At 45.7% G+C, this 17,594-nt stretch overlaps 1 protein-coding gene across 3 annotated transcripts in view; it reads right to left on the reverse strand.

The window, feature by feature from the left end:
• TRAF3 (TNF receptor associated factor 3) overlaps window positions 1–17,204 on the reverse strand; it is a 94,930-nt gene extending 77,726 nt beyond the window's left edge. Inside the window, exons 1-2 of one of the 3 annotated variants that reach the window (XM_083734847.1) lie at window positions 16,837–17,204; window positions 15,211–15,270 (exon numbers count right to left, since the gene is read on the reverse strand). The gene's annotated coding sequence lies outside the window, so the exon portion shown is untranslated. Of the gene's footprint in view, window positions 1–15,210; window positions 15,271–15,845 lie in introns of all 3 variants that reach the window. The other 2 variants (XM_083734846.1, XM_083734848.1) reach the window with 2 other exon arrangements.
• Window positions 17,205–17,594: the final 390 nt, after the last annotated feature.

The raw sequence follows: 17,594 nt of genomic DNA on the forward strand, positions 1-17,594 counted from the left end.
CTGAATTTGGTTCATTCATTCAAGTGACTTAGCTCTTCAAAGGCTCGCCTGCGTCAAGTGTTACAGCGATTCTATCCCGTTTGGATATTGGTACCTCTTATTTCTAGATTTCCATAAACTGGTGCTTTCCTTTCTTCTTACATGTATCTGTGTCAACCTTGAGGGACCGTAAATGCTAATTGTATCTGAAAACTTCCTGCTTGATTCCCACCCCCCCATCCCAACCACCAGAAACACTAATTCCTCATTAGGCATTAATTCCTAATTAGGCGCTGTTATATATTTAGGAAGGTGATGAATGTCAAGGTATAAACTCCTTCAGCTCGTGCTTCAGAACACATATTTGTCCTCAGGTGCAAGCTAAGTGAATCGTCAAGAGGTTCTTCAGAACGAACAAGAAGATTTCAGTTCAGAGACTACAGTGCTCGCTGGTACTCCAGGCTTGAAAAACACCTTCATTATCTTCTCCACGCTGTGGATCTCTCAGCAGCAAGGAATCAGGGATCAAGCTTCAAGAACGGTGCAGACTGTAATGGAGTTAGTTTGCTCTTGTAGCAAAAAAGCATTAACACAAAGAATTTCTTCGCCCACCACTCTGGTGTTAAAGCAACAACTGATGCAGAACACACCACCTCTGGGACGGTGCCTTTAGGACACAGGTGGAGGAAAAATGTGGTTCTTCATGTCTTGTGGACAATTCTCATTATCCTTGGCCACCTTGGGCTGATGGGTAGTGTTCGAAATTAGCAAGGCGCCAGGAGCATTTTGCACCTGGCTTTTGGCCACTTGCAACCAAGTGAAGGTGCCTGGACGCCAGGATGGCACCTGACATCTCCACCATCTGGAGGTGCATGCCTGGAAATCCTTGGATCTGAACTGTTTTCATGGAATTCTACCTGTTATATTTCATCTGCACAATTGGAATGAATTTCTGGAACCAAAATGATTTTTTCTGAGCGGGAGCAGTCACACTTAAGAAAAAGAAGTCAGAATAAGCCAGAATATGCGTGGACCGTCCCTGGATCAAGGGACTTTTCTTATTTAAGTTCTCAAAACTCTTAAGTTAGCTGAAGGTGGTCATCTGAACTAGTCAGATGTTTAACTGATGTTTAATAAGACTTAAGAGCCATCTTGCCCCAAAATAAGACTTAAGAGCCATCTTGCCCCAAAATGTAAAAACTAGACATTCCATTTTGGCATCTCTAACCTTGGTTTAGTACACCCCAGGTAGTGTGGTTGCTGACCTTGAGCCAGACATCCTGGAGAGTGACACTGCTAATAACAAGGCCAGTGGAAGTGAAGATATCCCAGCTGAACTATTTAAAATTTAAAAAGATGATGCTGTTAAGGTGCTACACTCAATATGCCAGCAAGTTTGGAAAACTCAGCAGTGGCCAGAGGATTAGAGAAGATCAGTCTACATCCCAATCCCAAAGAAGGGCAGTGCCAAAGAATGCTCCAACTACCGCACAATTGCACTCATTTCACACACTAGCGAGGTTATGCTTAAATTTCTACAAGGCAGGCTTAAGCAGTATGTGGACCGAGAACTCCCAAAAGTGCAAGCTGGATTTCGAAGGGGCAGAGGAACCAGAGACCAAATTGCAAACATGTGCAATTATGAAGAAAGCTATAGAGTTCCAGAAAAACATCTACTTCTGCCTCAGTGACTACGCAAAATCATTTGACTGTGTCGACCACAGCAAACTATGGCAAGTTCTTAGAGAAATGGGCATGCCTCACATGTCTCCTGAAAAATCTATATTTGGGACATGAAGCTACAGTTAGAACTGGACATGGAATAATTGATTGGTTCAAAATTGGGAAAGGAGTACAACAAGGCTATATATTGTCTCCCTGCTTATTTAACTTATATGCAGAATTCATCATGCGAAAGGTTGGATGGGATGAATCCCAAGACGGAATTAAGCTTGCTGGAAGAAAGATCAACAACCTCAGATATGCAGATGACACAACCTTGATGGCAAAAAGTGAGGAGGAATTAAAGAACCTTTTAAAGACGGTGAAAGAAGAGAGCAAAATATGGTCTGAAGCTCAACATCAAAAGAACTAAGATCATGGCTACTGGGCCCATCACCTCCTGGCAAACAGAAGGGGAAGAAATGGAGGCTTTCTTGGGTTCCATGATCACTGCAGATGGTGACAGCAGCCATGAAATTAAAAGACCCCTGCTTCTTGAGAGAAGAGCAATGACAAACCTAGACAGCATCTTAAAAAGCAGAGACATCACCTTGCCAACAAAGGTCCATATAGTTAAAGCTATGGTTTTCCCAGTAGTGATGTATGGAAGTGAGAGCTGGACCAGAAAGAAGGCTGGTCGCCGAAGAATTGATGTTTTTGAATTATGGTGCTGGAGGAGACTCTTGAGAGTCCCATGGACTGCAAGAAGATCAAACCTCTCCATTCTTAAGGAAATCAGCCCTGAGTGCTCACTGGAAGGACAGATCATGAAGCTGAGGCTCCAATACTTTGGCCACCTCATGAGAAGAGAAGACTCCCTGGAAAAGACCCTGATGTTGGGAAAGATTGAGGGCACAAGGAGAAGGGAATGACAGAGGCCGAGATGGTTGGACAGTGTTCTCAAAGCTACCAGCATGAGTTTGACCAAATTGCAGGAGGCAGGAGTGCCTGGCGTGCTCTGGTCCATGGGGTCACGAAGAGTCGGACACGACTAAACAACGAAACAAAAACCTTGGTTTAAGGTGCCATTTTGGTACCTAGCTTATATATCTGAGTTTCTAACGCTACTTATGGGAGTTGGAGTCAATCTGCATCTGGAGAGCCATCAGTTCCTCACCCCTGAAGCTAGTTGTTCAAAAACACACACACATCTGCAATTTACATTGGGGTGGTGGGACTCCAATTAAAGCAAATGGGAGCTTTTTTCCTCATACAAGTTGCAGGTGCTGGAGCTTGATTTGACCAAGGCTCTGGCATGAGCAGGGGAGGGTGGATTAAAGCCACTCTACCTCCACCCACCATGGTTCCAATCCAGATCAGGGACTCGCTGTGTCTGCAGTTTTCAGGTCTGTTTGTTCCTCTTCTGCAATGTGATGAACAATCCGGGGCGGAAGAAGAGGGTGGGATCAAGGAAGAGAGACCACATGGGCTGAACAAGAACTCTCTAAAAACTACCACCTTAAAGATTTAACGTATTTATTGAGAAATGCTCTTCTTGGTTGCTGCAGGAGCCAGTTCTGCAAAGTTTAGTGTTATTTTCCAAGAATTTTGTTGTTGTTGTTGTTGCAAAGTTCAATGGTGAAAACGTATGTTTGAGGAACACGCTCCCTCCCTCCCAACACCGAATTGTCACTGGAGAGTAGAAGCAAGAGAAGCAACTGAACCACTTAATCGAAATCACAGTATGTAAGAGTTTAAGAGGCTGATAGGAAGAAGCACCCTCCGGACTGGCCATTGATCTGGTTCAATTGCAGGGCATTCAAGCACCACCACATCCTTAACTTTCCTTTAAAAAGGGGGGGAAAGAAAAACTTTCGTGGTACCTGCTGATTTGCTTACAGAACCACAGCCTCTCTAGACTGCAGGAAAAGGTGTCTTCTTAAAAGAACCGGCTGAAGATGCTTGGCTGATCAGCTGCCCCCAATGATGTCAAGGAAACATCATTCACAAGCACATTGGAAAGCTATGCCCAAGTTAGGCAAATGGAAACATCTTGGGGATCAACAAGTGGCTGAACAACAGGAAGCAAACAGTAGGAAGAAGTACAAAGGGCAAACAAGCATTGAAATCCCCTCAAGGACCTGTATTAGGAGACTGTGAAAAAACTCCAGGAAGACCTGTCTAAACTGAGAAAACAGGCAATGAACACATAAATAACAGCCAAAATGAATAATGGGCACTAATACCCAAGCACCTGGGTCTGATACAATCTGATCTGGCCATAATTGCTGAGGAAAAGAATGTGGATTCATGGTGTAACTGTATGTTGCACACAGTTGTATGTTGCATATAGTAGCACTAGTGCAATGGGGCTGTCCTCCCTGCCCCGTATCTGCTCTTAGGGATCAGGAAAGCCCCCCACAACAGCATACAGGGGAAGGAGAGGTTTCATTCCATCGGGCAATCAGAAATGCTTGACCTGACTGAATGGTCTAAATAGTGTAATGTTTAATTCAGCACTAGGTTGGGAGTTACTAGAAGAGGCAATGTTCGAAATCAGCCAGGTGCCAGGCGCGTTTTGCACCTAGCTTTCAACCACTTGCGACCAAGTGAAGATTCCTGGGCGCCAGGTTGGCACCTGACATCTCCACCATCTGGGGATCATTGGATCTGGGCTGTTTTCACACTCTAAAACCCCATCCTGCAGAATTCTATCTGTTATATTTTATCTGAACAATTGGGATGAATTTCTGGAACCAAACTGATTTTTCTGTGCAGCCTGAGAAGGAACAGTCACCACTAAGAAAAAGAGATCAGAACAGGCCAATACACATGGTCAAGGGACTTTTCTTCTTTAAGTTCTCAAAGCTCTTAACCTAGCTTCAAGGTGGTCATCTGAACTAGCCAGATGTTTAACTGAGAATCAATCAGTCAGTCCGTTATTTGAAAAATAAGGCTTTAGAGCCATCTCGCCCAAAAATGGCAACTAGACATTCTGTTTTGGCGACTGTAACCCTGGTTTAAGGAAGCCATTTGACACCTAGTTTATACATCTGAGTTTCTAACACTGAGAAAGAGGGATTGGATAAAGGAACATAAGGCCTTCATCCAATCATGTTGAATTAAGCAGGCCTAGAAAGAGGTTGGGGCTCCTTTCAGGGACTTTCAAGTTTAGGAAAAATATACATTATACTCTTTATTTTAAAATAAATAGAGTCTACCACCCCACCAAAAAAAAAGCCATAAAGGGGTATAAAGTAACTTAAAATGGTGTTCAGACAAATTATTGAAGGGTAAAGCTATTGATGGTCACTAGGTGCATACTATCTAAAGTATTGGGAGGTGTTATGGCTCTGTATACCAGTTTCTGGCAACCACAAGTGGGGAGAGAGTGTTGTTGTGCTTGTGTCCTGTTGGGGGGGGTGTCCCATAGTAATCTGGTTGGCCATGGTGAGAATGGGATGTTGGACTATTCAAGCTTTTGACCTGATCCAGAAGAGTTATTCTTATGTACACCACTGAAGAACAATGGGTAAACCAAGGTTCAATGAACCCTAGACACTCTATTATATTTATAAAAAAACCAACCTCTGTTGAGCTGGAGCCTATTAAAAGGAATAAGGGAGGAACAAGACTGCATGAGGAGCAAATTCAATGGCCTTGGTACCAATACTGAGAAGGATTCACCCCGTGTCTCACGACCCTCCACTCTTTCAACAGAAGGGGTACCCATCCACCTATCTTCATTAGAACCTTTGTGATTTTTCTAAATTAAGAATGGTGTACAAATGAGCCTAATAAAGCAAGTACATTCCTCCAGTCCAAATTAAATTGAAAAATATAGTCTTTTATCCCGATCTAGGTCATCAATAACCTTAATGCCATTAGGCTGGTCACATGAACAAACACAAATTTCAAAAAAGGAAATTCCCACCAACACCACAGAGTCCAAATCCTGACATAATTTAGACTGACATCTGAACCATCCACCAAGTATGGTTTTGTTTGCTTGTTTCTTTCTTACCTTCCTTCCCAAATCGTTCTCAGTGGTGGCTGGCGTCACACATTTCAGGTGGCATGCGCAGAGTCCTCCTCTGGTTGCACTGAATAGGCCCCAAGGAGCATTTTGGGCTCCATTATCACAGGTTATTGCCACTCACGTCTGCCTCTGCAGAACTACTTTCGGGGCGGGGGGGAAACGAACCTGAAATTGCTTTTATCTCCTTTGCCAAACGCAAAACTCAGAAGAAAGGTCATATGAGTTGAAGAGAGCACACACTTTATATACAGAGGTTCCCAGGTTCAGGCACCTCCTGGTTAAAAGGACCAGGTAACAGGTGATGGGGACGAATATCTGCCCAAGATCCTGGAAAAACCACTGCCAGCCAGACAACAACAGGCTAAACTGACAAAAGTCTGATGTGGCACAAAGCAGCTTCCTACATGCCAAACTTTTTATTAAATTTATATGTTAGTCTATTGATTACACGTTACAAAATCAAAACCAATTGTATACACAAATTACAATAATGAAAACAACATTCCCTGGTGTGGATGGAATAATACAGCTTACAGCTCACCTTAGAGTCACACCAAGAAAACATCATTATTTATAATTTTTATTATTACTTATTTCTAGACCACTTCATATTTTAAAGAAGTGAATCTCAAAGTGGTTTACGATATAGACATAAGATTTATTTAAAACCATGTTAAAATAACAAAGACTAAGATTTGTTTTAAAATGAGATGGGGGGATGTACAGTCAATTCCCCATCAGTAGTTACAAGAAACACAGCCCAAAGATTTACAGACTGCAAGAGAATTAAGCCCCAGTAAATAATAATGACTTATAGGATTAAGTCTTCATGAGAAACGCATGGGTAGCAAGGACAGTGCCAGAACCACAGCTAGCGATTTCTCATCTTAAGACGAGAAGGGTAAGCGCTTCAAGCTGTTGCTGGACTCCAGATCCCATCAGCCCCAGCCAGCATAGGCAACAGTCAGGGATGATGGGAGTTGTGGTCCTACTACATCTGGAAGACAACAGAGTCCTCATCCCATACCTAGGAAACAACAGAGCCTGGTAGGCATGATGGCTATGCTGAAAACACATAGAAATCTCACACAGCTTTGGGTTTCGTTCACAATACACACTTAAGGCACATAGCTTTCCACTATGTGCCCTGGGAACTGCAGTTTGGTAAGCATGCTGGGAATTGTAGTTCCCTGAGAGGTTAAGCTACAATGCTTTAGGGAAGCTGTGGCTGTTAAAGTAGCACGAATATGCTCTAAATGTACTGCGCTCATGTGGTGTTGGTTGAGACTCAAATTTTGGTGGCTCATGCTAACCAAGTTCTAGGTAGTCTGCTAAGTTAAATAAAGGTGGAGTTTTCACCCGAAATAACTCACATTACTCAAAAAAATGGGACATACGTACGGCAAATACTTGAACGAAACTACATGGACCCAAGAGAAATTCTGCCACTCTATATCGAAAGTAAATAGCCTTTCAACCCCTATTCTGAGTGCAATGAATCATTCTGAGAAGGTAGAAAGCCCTCATGCAGTAAGCTAACCAAAGTTTTTCACGGCCGGACGTGATCCATCAGGAAAAAAGAAGTTGGAGAAAAGTGGCTGAATTGCTTGCAACATACTTAAGCCTCTCAACAACTGCTTCCATCGTTTTAAGCAGCACCATGAAAACGGCATTGCAACTACTACCCACGTATAACCGAAGAAAGCAAGAAATCTACTAGTGAATCTCTGGCTGATTTGCAGCGCCCTCCTCTCTCTCCTTTTCTATCATGTCTATTGGGGAGATGTGCAATAAATCAACAAGGGTTTCCATTTATCAATTGTTGAATAACAGCAACACCGAAAAGGTGTTGTCGTCCCCCACCCCACAAAAAAAAAAAAAAGGCTGCTGACACAAAGAAAGCTTTTGGGGAAAACCTGGAATGGATTTTTGTATGAAAGGATTGGGGGCTGTGATCTAGTGTTGAATGGAATCCAATTGGTGCCACTGTGCTCATGCAAGAACTTTAGACCCAGCAGATGTCTCTGCTAATGAGAATGAAGGGGCTTTGGGTGGGGGTTTTTTTGCCTATTTTCTGTAACCTTGCAACACCCCACCACCACATCCCACTGTGTTCTGTAGGGTTCCCTGGCAGTCAAGACCTTTCTTGGGTGCAAAAACTGCTTCTCTTCATCTTTGATTCTCAAATGTGTCTGCTAGATCAAAAGCCCTTCCATTAAGTGCCCTTAACAAAGCCAAAAGCTCAGACACCAGGAAGCTTTAAAACTATTTAAAAATACCACTTTTACATTATTTTTTAAAGAAGACTCTATAGATAGCAATGCATGTCTTCAGCAAGGCTTACATGAGGCACGCCCCAAGGGAGATTATATTTTAATGTCTCCTGGATTTTATGGCAGAACTCTGAAATATGCAACTCTATTAAATTCATGAAGCCAGAAAGTTTCAGCTGTTGCTCCACAAAGGATGTATTGCCACACAACGGAAGCCTCCTCTTTCGCCTTCAGCATCTGTCAAACTCTTCCCTTCATCTAATTTCTCTCTCCCCTCACCGAGAAAGTCTCTGTCCTTTGAAAACATCTCTACATTGCCTCCCTCTTCCCTCCTGGATTAAGTTTAAAGCTTCTTTTATTTTGCTTTAGTGCCTTTGTAGTATCAGCTGTTAGCGTTTTCTTCTTCCTCATTTTGGCATTATTCTCACTTCATCAGATAAAGATGCAGAGGTGTGTGGAGTTTGTGGCCCTACAGATCAGCCTTTCCAAGCTGTTGTTGGACTACAAATCCCATCATCCCTAGCTAGCAAGACCAGTGGTCAGGGATGATGGGTGTTGTAGTCCAACAACATCTGGGCTGCTCTAGATGTTGCTCAATGCCAGCTCCCATCAGCACAAGTCAGGGTTCAGAGAATCATAGAGCTGGAAGGATCACGAGGGTCATCTAGCCAAACTCCTTGCAATGCAGGAATCCTTTGCCCAACATGAGGCTTGACCTCGCAACCCTGAGATTAATGGTCTCATGGTGGGAGGAGGGGATAACATCTGGAAGGCTTCAGGATTCCTATTCCCTGGCCTTATATCTCTGCTACACCCAGCTCAGTGTTTCCATCTCCGACAACATTTCCCCAGGGTCTTGAGAATGGATCCTTCCCTCTCACTGCCTGACCTTTAACTTATTTCCACTCCAGCACCACAGGTACTAATAAACCATGGTCCATGAAAACAAGACCAGACCAAGGAAGCACCCAGTATCACTAGCATTCAGCGTGACTTGAGGTCACACAATCTAGGTCTGCAATGCAGGCAGGCAGGCAACTGTGTGCAAAATTCCAGGGGTTCCAGGCACTTAACCTGGGGTTCACATTTCCATTTGGAAATGAGGCACAGCAGAGACTGGGGTGGTTTACTTACACATACAGTGGTACCTCGGATTAAGAACTTAATTCGTTCTGGAGGTCTGTTCTTAACCTGAAACTGTTGTTAACCTGAAGCACCACTTTAGCTAATGGGGCCTGCTGCTGCTGCTGCCGTGCCACCGGAGCACCATTTCTGTTCTCATCCTGAAGCAAAGTTCTTAACCCGAGGTACTATTTCTGGGTTAGCAGAGTCTGTAACCTGAAGCGTATGTAACCCAAGGTACCACTGTATATACAAGCTGAGCCTACGGCAGAGCATCAACACCCCAAGGGGGTCTTGTTGTTTCTTCCACAACATCTGCCTTGGATTCAAAGATAAATCAACCATCGTGCTCTGAACCTCATTCCAGCTTGCCACCTTTACCAGTCTGAAACCCTTTTTGTCCTCTAGAGCACATCACGGCCAACTCTAAAATTCTACTCCAAATTCTGCCTTTGTCTTCTAAGAGCTGGAGGAGGTGCCCCCACCCACTTGCCCTCTGTCACAGAGCCCCCTCACCTTGGCTTTCCTAATGGCTTGTCACCTTTATTTTGTTCTTCTGATGGTCCATCACCACCTCAGGAAAAGGGCCAAGCTTACATTTTAACATTTGTTGAATCCAGGAGTGTGTGCCACCCAGAAACTCTTAACATGGGGGAATCTGAAACGCATAGCACAGGGGAGTCGGGCACCCACAAACTCACAACAATATATATCTGCCTGTGGTCTGTGGAGAGGAAAGTATCTCCTTTATGGTACTCACAATAGCATACAATCAGTGGTGCTCCAGGATCAACATATAATAACTAACAATCCTTGATTGCCCAGATTTTATCCCAAGTAACCACCGAACAGGCACATCAGAAACTGTCTCGTATCGTCTAGTATAGGAACCCTGACTTGGTCTCTTTCTGAAAGCAAGTGTTTCTTGGGTAGGTCTAATGACACAACACCGGGAACTTCAATGCTTCCTTTGCCACTACATACGTAGAGTTACACCATGGATTCAAGTAAGGCAGGAAACGTGAAATTTTGGGGGGGGAGGGGTAGTATTCAAATATGGGTTTTCTCAATTTTGTGTGGTATAACCATTTTACTGGTTAATGCCATTGTTAGCCACAGAACGAAGACTTATAACTGGTGGGTGATCTGAGTCTCTTGTTATTCCTGGCTGAAGGTCTGGTTTTCAAAGTGATAATAAGTTTATGTATTGGAACAGAGGTGTCCTCCTAAAGATCTTGAAGGAAAGGGTTCCTTATGTGTAAGGTAAACTAACCATGATGCTAGAAAGATGGATGACTACCTCTCACCATCATCAGAATTGGGTATAAACCATATTTAACAGAGTAACACAGAAAAATAGTTTCAACAAGATCAATGTCTGCTGGTATTTTGAAAGTTATTAATCCAGACACATTAATTTCAGAGACTGGCTCCTTTCATCAAATCTTATTCATTGAAGAAGTGGTGCATCTACGCAGCCTGTATGATGACGACAGCAGTCAGCGGGAGTTCCAAGTGACAGAGCCAGGATCAGGAGCCTGTAGCCCTGCAGTTCTTGTGGGACCACAGCTCTCCAATCCCTAACCACTAGTCATGCTGGCTGGAGCTGATGAGAGTTAGAGACCCAAAACACCTGGAGAACCACAAGTTTCTCACTGCTGTCAGCACTGGGAATCTAAAAAAGGAGGCAAGCTTTACTTCGCAATGTATTTATTAATTGCATTCGAAACAGCTGTTTCAAGTACAGCATCAAAACTAGTGTGGTACAACGGCTAGAGTTTTGAGCTTGAAAATAGGAAACCTATGTTGAAATTCCTGCTCCATGAAACCTTGAACAAGTTGCTGTCTCTGTCTCTCTTTTTCCCTCCAACCACAGTGGTGAGTTGCTGATCCAAGTTTCCTGGAGGAACAGCTGATACAAAAATCAAAATAAATCAATCAAAATAAATGTCACCTGGAGTTACCAGTGGCTTCCAGCAACAGCTCCAAATCAATGGACCTGTGTTCATTCACATTCTCTCCCCAACCTCAGTTTTAAGGGTTGATCTCCCAGCCAAAATTCCACTTCCTCCAAGAAGGCTCTGGGATGAGTAGTTAACTCTGCAGTATGGAGATAAATCAGCTGACTGCAAGGATCTGCAAAGATTGTGGAGGTAGTTCTGCTTCTTCTTAGAGGGGAAGCCCCCTGGAAGATATTGCTAGTCATCTTCAAGAACTTCCTGGCGGGACCTGCAGGCTTTCTTCCTCCACCATAGTGCATGAAAGGACACAGGGCGAGATACGTAGGTTTGGGGACAGAAAGCAAGGCCATCTCAATAGTGGTTTGTAGGCTGGGTAGTTCCTTCCTAAGTGAGATTCAGAGCACTTCCTCACTAGTGAGGGCAAAAAAGGACACTAGTGAGGGCACTAGTGTATGGGCAAAAAACTTGTATCTTTGTAGGGGTTTGGAACAAATTGTGGATAACTGGTTGTTCCTACTATTTTTAACCCTAGCTTCAAATACATTGGGATGAGGGAGTTTAAAATTAATACAAATTAACTCCGTTTTTAAAAGGCTGTACAGGGATCTAAAATGATGCTCTTGAGTAAATGGTAGGTACCTGCGTTTCAGGGTTTGTTTTCAAAAACGAATCCACAAGGACCCAATGAAAGTTTCATGTTGGCAATTCTCTCGCGCCTGCCATGCGGCATTTACACAAAGTCTCTTTGAATACGTGCAATACTTTCCGCTAGTGGGGTGGAGCTATAAACTCAAGGTACAGTCCTGGTTGTGCCCTAAACATTGATTGTTTTTGCTGCAGCAACATTTTAAGTTTTGTTTGAGGAAAGGCAGCAACACTTCTGTGCTTTCCTACCAAATCCAGCCATATGGAGTAGAGTCTGCAGTAAGATCCAGAGTTAGCTCTGAGCATCCTTAGGAGATTCTTTCGAAAGCAAGGAAGGACCACTCCAGAATTCTACACACAATATAAATTGCTAACTAGAACGGCTCTGTCAAACAAGGCTGACACTATTACTCCCTTCTACAATCCCAAGAGGCATAAAACAGTAAATCCCAGAAGAAAAGGCACTGGCATGAAATTATTACTAAAACAATAATACCATATATGTGCATGCAGACAAAACCACACACCTTAAAAGGCTACCAATGAATTTACCATGATGGGAGTAAAATCAGATATAACTATTCTAATGTTGGGGGGGGGGACCCCCAGTCAGAATCCCCAGACTGAAGTACTTTAGGGTTTCCCGTAATGAAGAAATCCTTATTTTAAAAAATAAACCACTTGGCTGCAAAAGAAAACTTTGTACCCATTTTATAGGTGCATTTCAGAGAACCAAACCTCCCATTGACCACTGCTACCCAATGGGCTAGCTCAAGCTTATTTCACCACCACTGGAGAAGGGGAAGCAAGGTCACTCTCTGGCACTTGCTAAATGACCACATCCATAAAATTCCAGCTGATTGCACAGATCAGGACCACATGCATTCTATTTTGTACATTACCCTTTTTTATTTTATACATGCACAGGTCCTATTTTATGCCCACATGTGGGTGTCTACTGCGCCTGGAGGTGGAACAGGTGTGCGCGCTGGGAAAAGCAGAAAGCCACAGCCTTCTTCTGCTTGCGGGGAAGTCCATGCAGACTGACCCAATGGCTACAGTCACGGACAGTGAGGACAACAATCTCACTTTCCACTGGCTAAGAAATCGACTAGGCTAAAAGAAGCCTTGTTGAAAAGAGCGTGGAGAGCGCCACTGAGTCAAGGCACTGAGTCACGAAAGGTCATGTCAAAACATTTCAGGAGGCAATTTGCCAGCAGCCGGCTTTGCAACTCTAGTTTTGTTATTGTTGTCGTCTGCTGCTGCTTATGTAGACTTGCATTGATTTTAAGAATAACTGGGATCCAAGCCTATATTATTATTATTACTATTATTATTTAAAGAAACCCATAAAGGGAAAACAAAACTTAAGAGCACATTGTGCTATTTAATTCCAGCGTGAATATTCCAACTGTTCCACTGCATCATCCCCTTTCCTTTAACCTACAGCCTCTTTTCCATCTCGCCTCGTCTGTATGCATTGCGATGTAAAAGTCACTTGAGGGCACGGAAATAATTCGCATGCATTCAGGCATTCTGAAATGCATCCTCAGCACAGAACCCCGTTTCCTTTAACAAATCCCTGCCGATTTCGGAATTTTCATTGATGCTCTTCTCTACAAATTCATCCCTGGTCATTGAAGGATACAGCTCTCAATGGCTACTACTCACAATGGGTATATACTTCCTCCAGATCAGAGGAAGCATGCATCTGAATGCCCGTTGCTGGGAAACAACAACGGAAGAGAATTAACGTCTCCATGTCCTGCTTGCGAAGCTTTTCAGAAGCATCTTCTTGTCTTGACCACTTGTGTAAAAAGGGGATGCTGCGCTGGATAGGCCTTCGAAGGCTGGATCCAGCCCAGTTCTTAGGTGTCTTACTACACGCTGACAATTACTACAGAATTCCTTGCTTTTAACCCCGTGATGTGTTTCATACCCACTGATGACTAGATGGCAAGAACATACACATTAATTCAACTGAAATGTCTCGTGTACGGCAATCCCAAATCGTCTGCCTATTTCACTTCCAGAATGTCTGTGTTCAGCTGTCACATAAGATCAGCCTTCCTTACTGCTGTATTCCAGGAAAGCTCTGGATGTCAGTATCCTTCCTCACCCACATGCTGGATTGGCTCCTTTGCCACCATACGCAGAACATGTTAAATGTTCGGTGCTACTGAACCAAAAAGCATTTCACCAATGTACCATACAACAACAATGAACGCAGCTTGCATTTAGAAGCATGTGCAAAATCCTAACTACGAAGATAACTTTAGCTGCCTAACCTCAAGTAAGATCACTGTTTCCATTATTAACCAGTATTCTCAGGGGCTTCCCAACAAGACCAAGAAACCACACGTTCAAACACGAAAGTGATTTTGCCTCATACGCTTAATGTCTTTCCTATAAACACTTTAAACTAAATGCACGCATGCTATATTCACAAGCATCTTAATCCAGAAAATGTAACTTTGGAAAAACTGCCTTCTCTTATTTTAAAGAGCTAAATATACGCCAATTCAAAACCATAAGCTGGACCTCAGTGATTAAACGAGATTGTGGGGTGGGGAGGGAGGAAGACATCTGTAGATGAAAATGTATTCATAGGTTGCAATTCAGCTACCGTACCCCCCCCCCCCAAGTAAGTATCTGAAATAAGCATTTTGCACTAAACAGCCAGGGTCAGAATCCATGTTGAAAGCCATTCATAGTACTGCAATTCAACAGCATATGCTAGAATAGAAGCTACACCCCTTTATGGACTGTACTTTAAGATTACAATACCACTGGTGCAATCCTAGCCTCAAAGACATCAAATTCAGTCACCTAGCAAAATAGAGCCCAAATGCATCTCTTAAAAGTAGTATAACACGTAATGCTTTTCTGTAAACTCATTGATCACAGTGAACAATGTTCAGCCATCGCCAAGAGACTGACAACTCTTCTTCCCTCCTCACCCTTACACACACACACACACACAAATACGCAAGCATTCAATATCCTTTAAAAAACAACAACACCCCGATGATGCGTTGCGGATCCTTCCCATTCTGCTACTGGGAAATGGTAAGAGCAAAGAGGCTTAACTACAGCTGGAAGCAAGGGCTCCTGCAGCTGGAAGACCATGCAAATCCTCTATCAGCAATACCCTGGTACAACACTATGGAGACATGACCAGAATGCTAAGCGAACTACGATTTTCCAAGTTTAATCATACCTCCAAGCATTATCTAAATATACATCTCTGTGACTGATCAGTTACTGGCTTTTCCTTCCTGCCTTACTGAGGGGGGGGGGGGGACGGACAAAAACATAGCAGTTACTGCTTTTAACAAAAGATTTCATCTGCAGAGGAATGACTCAGGATAAAACTTTTAAAAACCCCATTCCCTTTCGTTACACTACGACATGACGTAATCATACACAAGTTAACATTCCCCACATGTTACAACCATGCACATCTAAAAAGCACCGTGGGTTGCAAACGGCCAACCAATTCATAATGTGTAAAGGCCATAATAGATACCTTTCTTTCTGTGTCCTTTACAGAAGAGCTCCTTCTTCCGCACTGGCTACAAGGCTATTCCTATGAAAGAGCACACAGACACACACACACAAGGGTTGGTTTTTTTTTCCAATAGGAGAGGATGCACGCACCCATATTACAGATAATTTATCCTGTATCTTGTCCTAGAGCTCTCCCTCCACTTGCAACTGCAATGTTCCTTTATCCTGCATGGCTGCTACCACTGATTGAAATTCAACATGCAACCTACTGCAAGCATCAGTGCGGTCACCGAAAAGCAACCAAGCCAAGAAATAAAAAGGTTTAGCCTGTGGGAACATGCAAAGTGGATACAACAGGAGTTTGCCACAAGTGAATTAAAACAACCCCCCACCCCAATAAAAGGTTTGCAAGGCAAGACACTTCCCCTTTAAATACCTACGGCCCGCCCACACGGACTGCATATGGAGGGAGTCAGAAATTAAGAGAGCATTCTGCATTCAAACAGCACATCAAATGCATGCAGAGACACCTTTAAGGCACAGCAATGGAAGAGGAAGAGGGGGGGGGGGTCGAAGCATGCTTCCTTCACCAGCAGCCAAAATATACATATAAACCATTCTGAATTTATTAGTTTATTTTAAAAAAAGACTTACTGGTCTGATCCACTTTCCAACACCGAGACGTTAAGGTGTATTTTCCCCGGCCTTCCAAAGTAGTCTCTCTCAAAGAGCAATAATGCACACCCAGGCGCGCGCGCCCCCGTCTCTAAAGCAAGCACCGGGGCAGACTGAAGCGGCGGGGGTGGGGTGGGGGGCGAGCAGCAATAGCAGCAAACAGCTGGAAGGATGAACTTGGGAGATCTGGAGATCTGAGCAAAGCCAGTGGCTCAGAAGCAAGCATTTGCTCCTGGCGTCGAGAGCAAGAGCAGCAGCAGTAGCAGCGAGCGAATGGAATCTACCTCTGAGCCCCAGAAGCCTTTTCCCCGGCAGTCAAAGCATGGAGACCGAATGGGACTGAGCAACAGAAGCAACCGGGTCCCTGCATAGTCCCCGGACGCAGACCCCCTTCGCGGGCAGCTGCCTCGAGTGGAATGAGGGGGTAGTTTGGGGGGGGCGCCAGAGAGGGAAAGCGAAGCAACAGCCGCGAAGCGGGAGAGGGGGGCGGGCAAGCGGGCGTCCCCTCGCGCGCCCTCAGGCAGCCCCGACGGCTCCTCGCGCGCTCCTGCCCGCCGCGGCGCAGCCCAGCCTGCCGACCTTCCTCGGCTCTCGCCCTGCCAGCCCCTCGCAGCAGCAGCTCCAGCCCAGGAGCCGAGGCGGCGCCACCATGAAGGCTGCCCGGCCACCCAGCCGCCCCTCTCCTCCTCCCTCACGCCCCCTTCCCTTTTCCCCGCGGAGGCTCCGGAAAGGACCTCCGGCATCCACCACCTCCTTCCCCTCACAGCCTGTGCGCAAATGCAGTAGCAGCGGCGGGAGCAGCCAGCAGACCAGAGGCGCCCCCCGCCCGCCTCTCTCACACACACAACACACACGCGCCCCTGCGCGCGCACACACACACACCGCCTCCTCAGCCGGAGGGGACCCCCCTCGCCTCCTCTCCCCGGATTCCGCCTGCGCCTCGAGGGGCGCAACAGCCCGGCTGCCCTACCTGCTTCCTTCTCTCCTCTCCCTGCGCGAGGAAGGGAAGGGAAGGGGAGACGGAGGAGAAAAGAGCCGTCGCTACCAGCGCCGCCGCCGCCGCCTCCTGCTGCACCAGCAGCAGCCCCGCCAAACGCAGCAGCAGCCGCCGCCGCCTCGCTCCGGCTGCCTGGAAAGTCCCTGGTGCGCTGCCCCGGCTCTCTTTCTCTCCCTCACCCCGCCCCGCACTTCCTCTCCCGCCCTCCCGAAGCCCAGGCTGGAAATCCCCGGCACGCCGCGTTCCCTTCCCCTCTCTCTCTCTCTCTCTCTCTCTCGCCCTGCCCGGCTTCTCGCTACAGCACAAGCGCCAGACAGCAGGCGCGGCAAGCAGCTCGCCGTCGCAAGCCAGGCGGGGAGGGACTCCGGCAGGCGCGCGCCAGCCCCTTTTCTGGGCGGCCGGCGCAGCGGACTGGCTGCCTGCCCTGCCAAGCAAAGAGAGAAGCAGCGGGAGGTGGGGGGAGTGGGAGGGGCGAGCCGCTCTTCCCGGAGGGATTTCATTCAATCCGTCTCGCACGATCCGGCCCGCCTTTCTCTTGCAGCAAGCGCGCGGGGAGGCATCGGGAGAGGGTGCCCCCCACCCAGCCAGCAGTAGGCCAGGAATGGCTTCAGGGGCTGCGCTTTTTCCTCTATGGCACACACACACACACACACACCGCCGGGATTTATAAGCCTGGTGCTGTGGAAAGCCGATGGCGAGCGTGGCATCTCTGAGCATGTGCTGAGCGCTCC

Source organism: Podarcis gaigeae (genome assembly GCF_964106915.1).
Source record: "Podarcis gaigeae genome assembly, chromosome: 1".
In the NCBI taxonomy this organism is placed as follows: Eukaryota; Metazoa; Chordata; class Lepidosauria; order Squamata; family Lacertidae; genus Podarcis; species Podarcis gaigeae.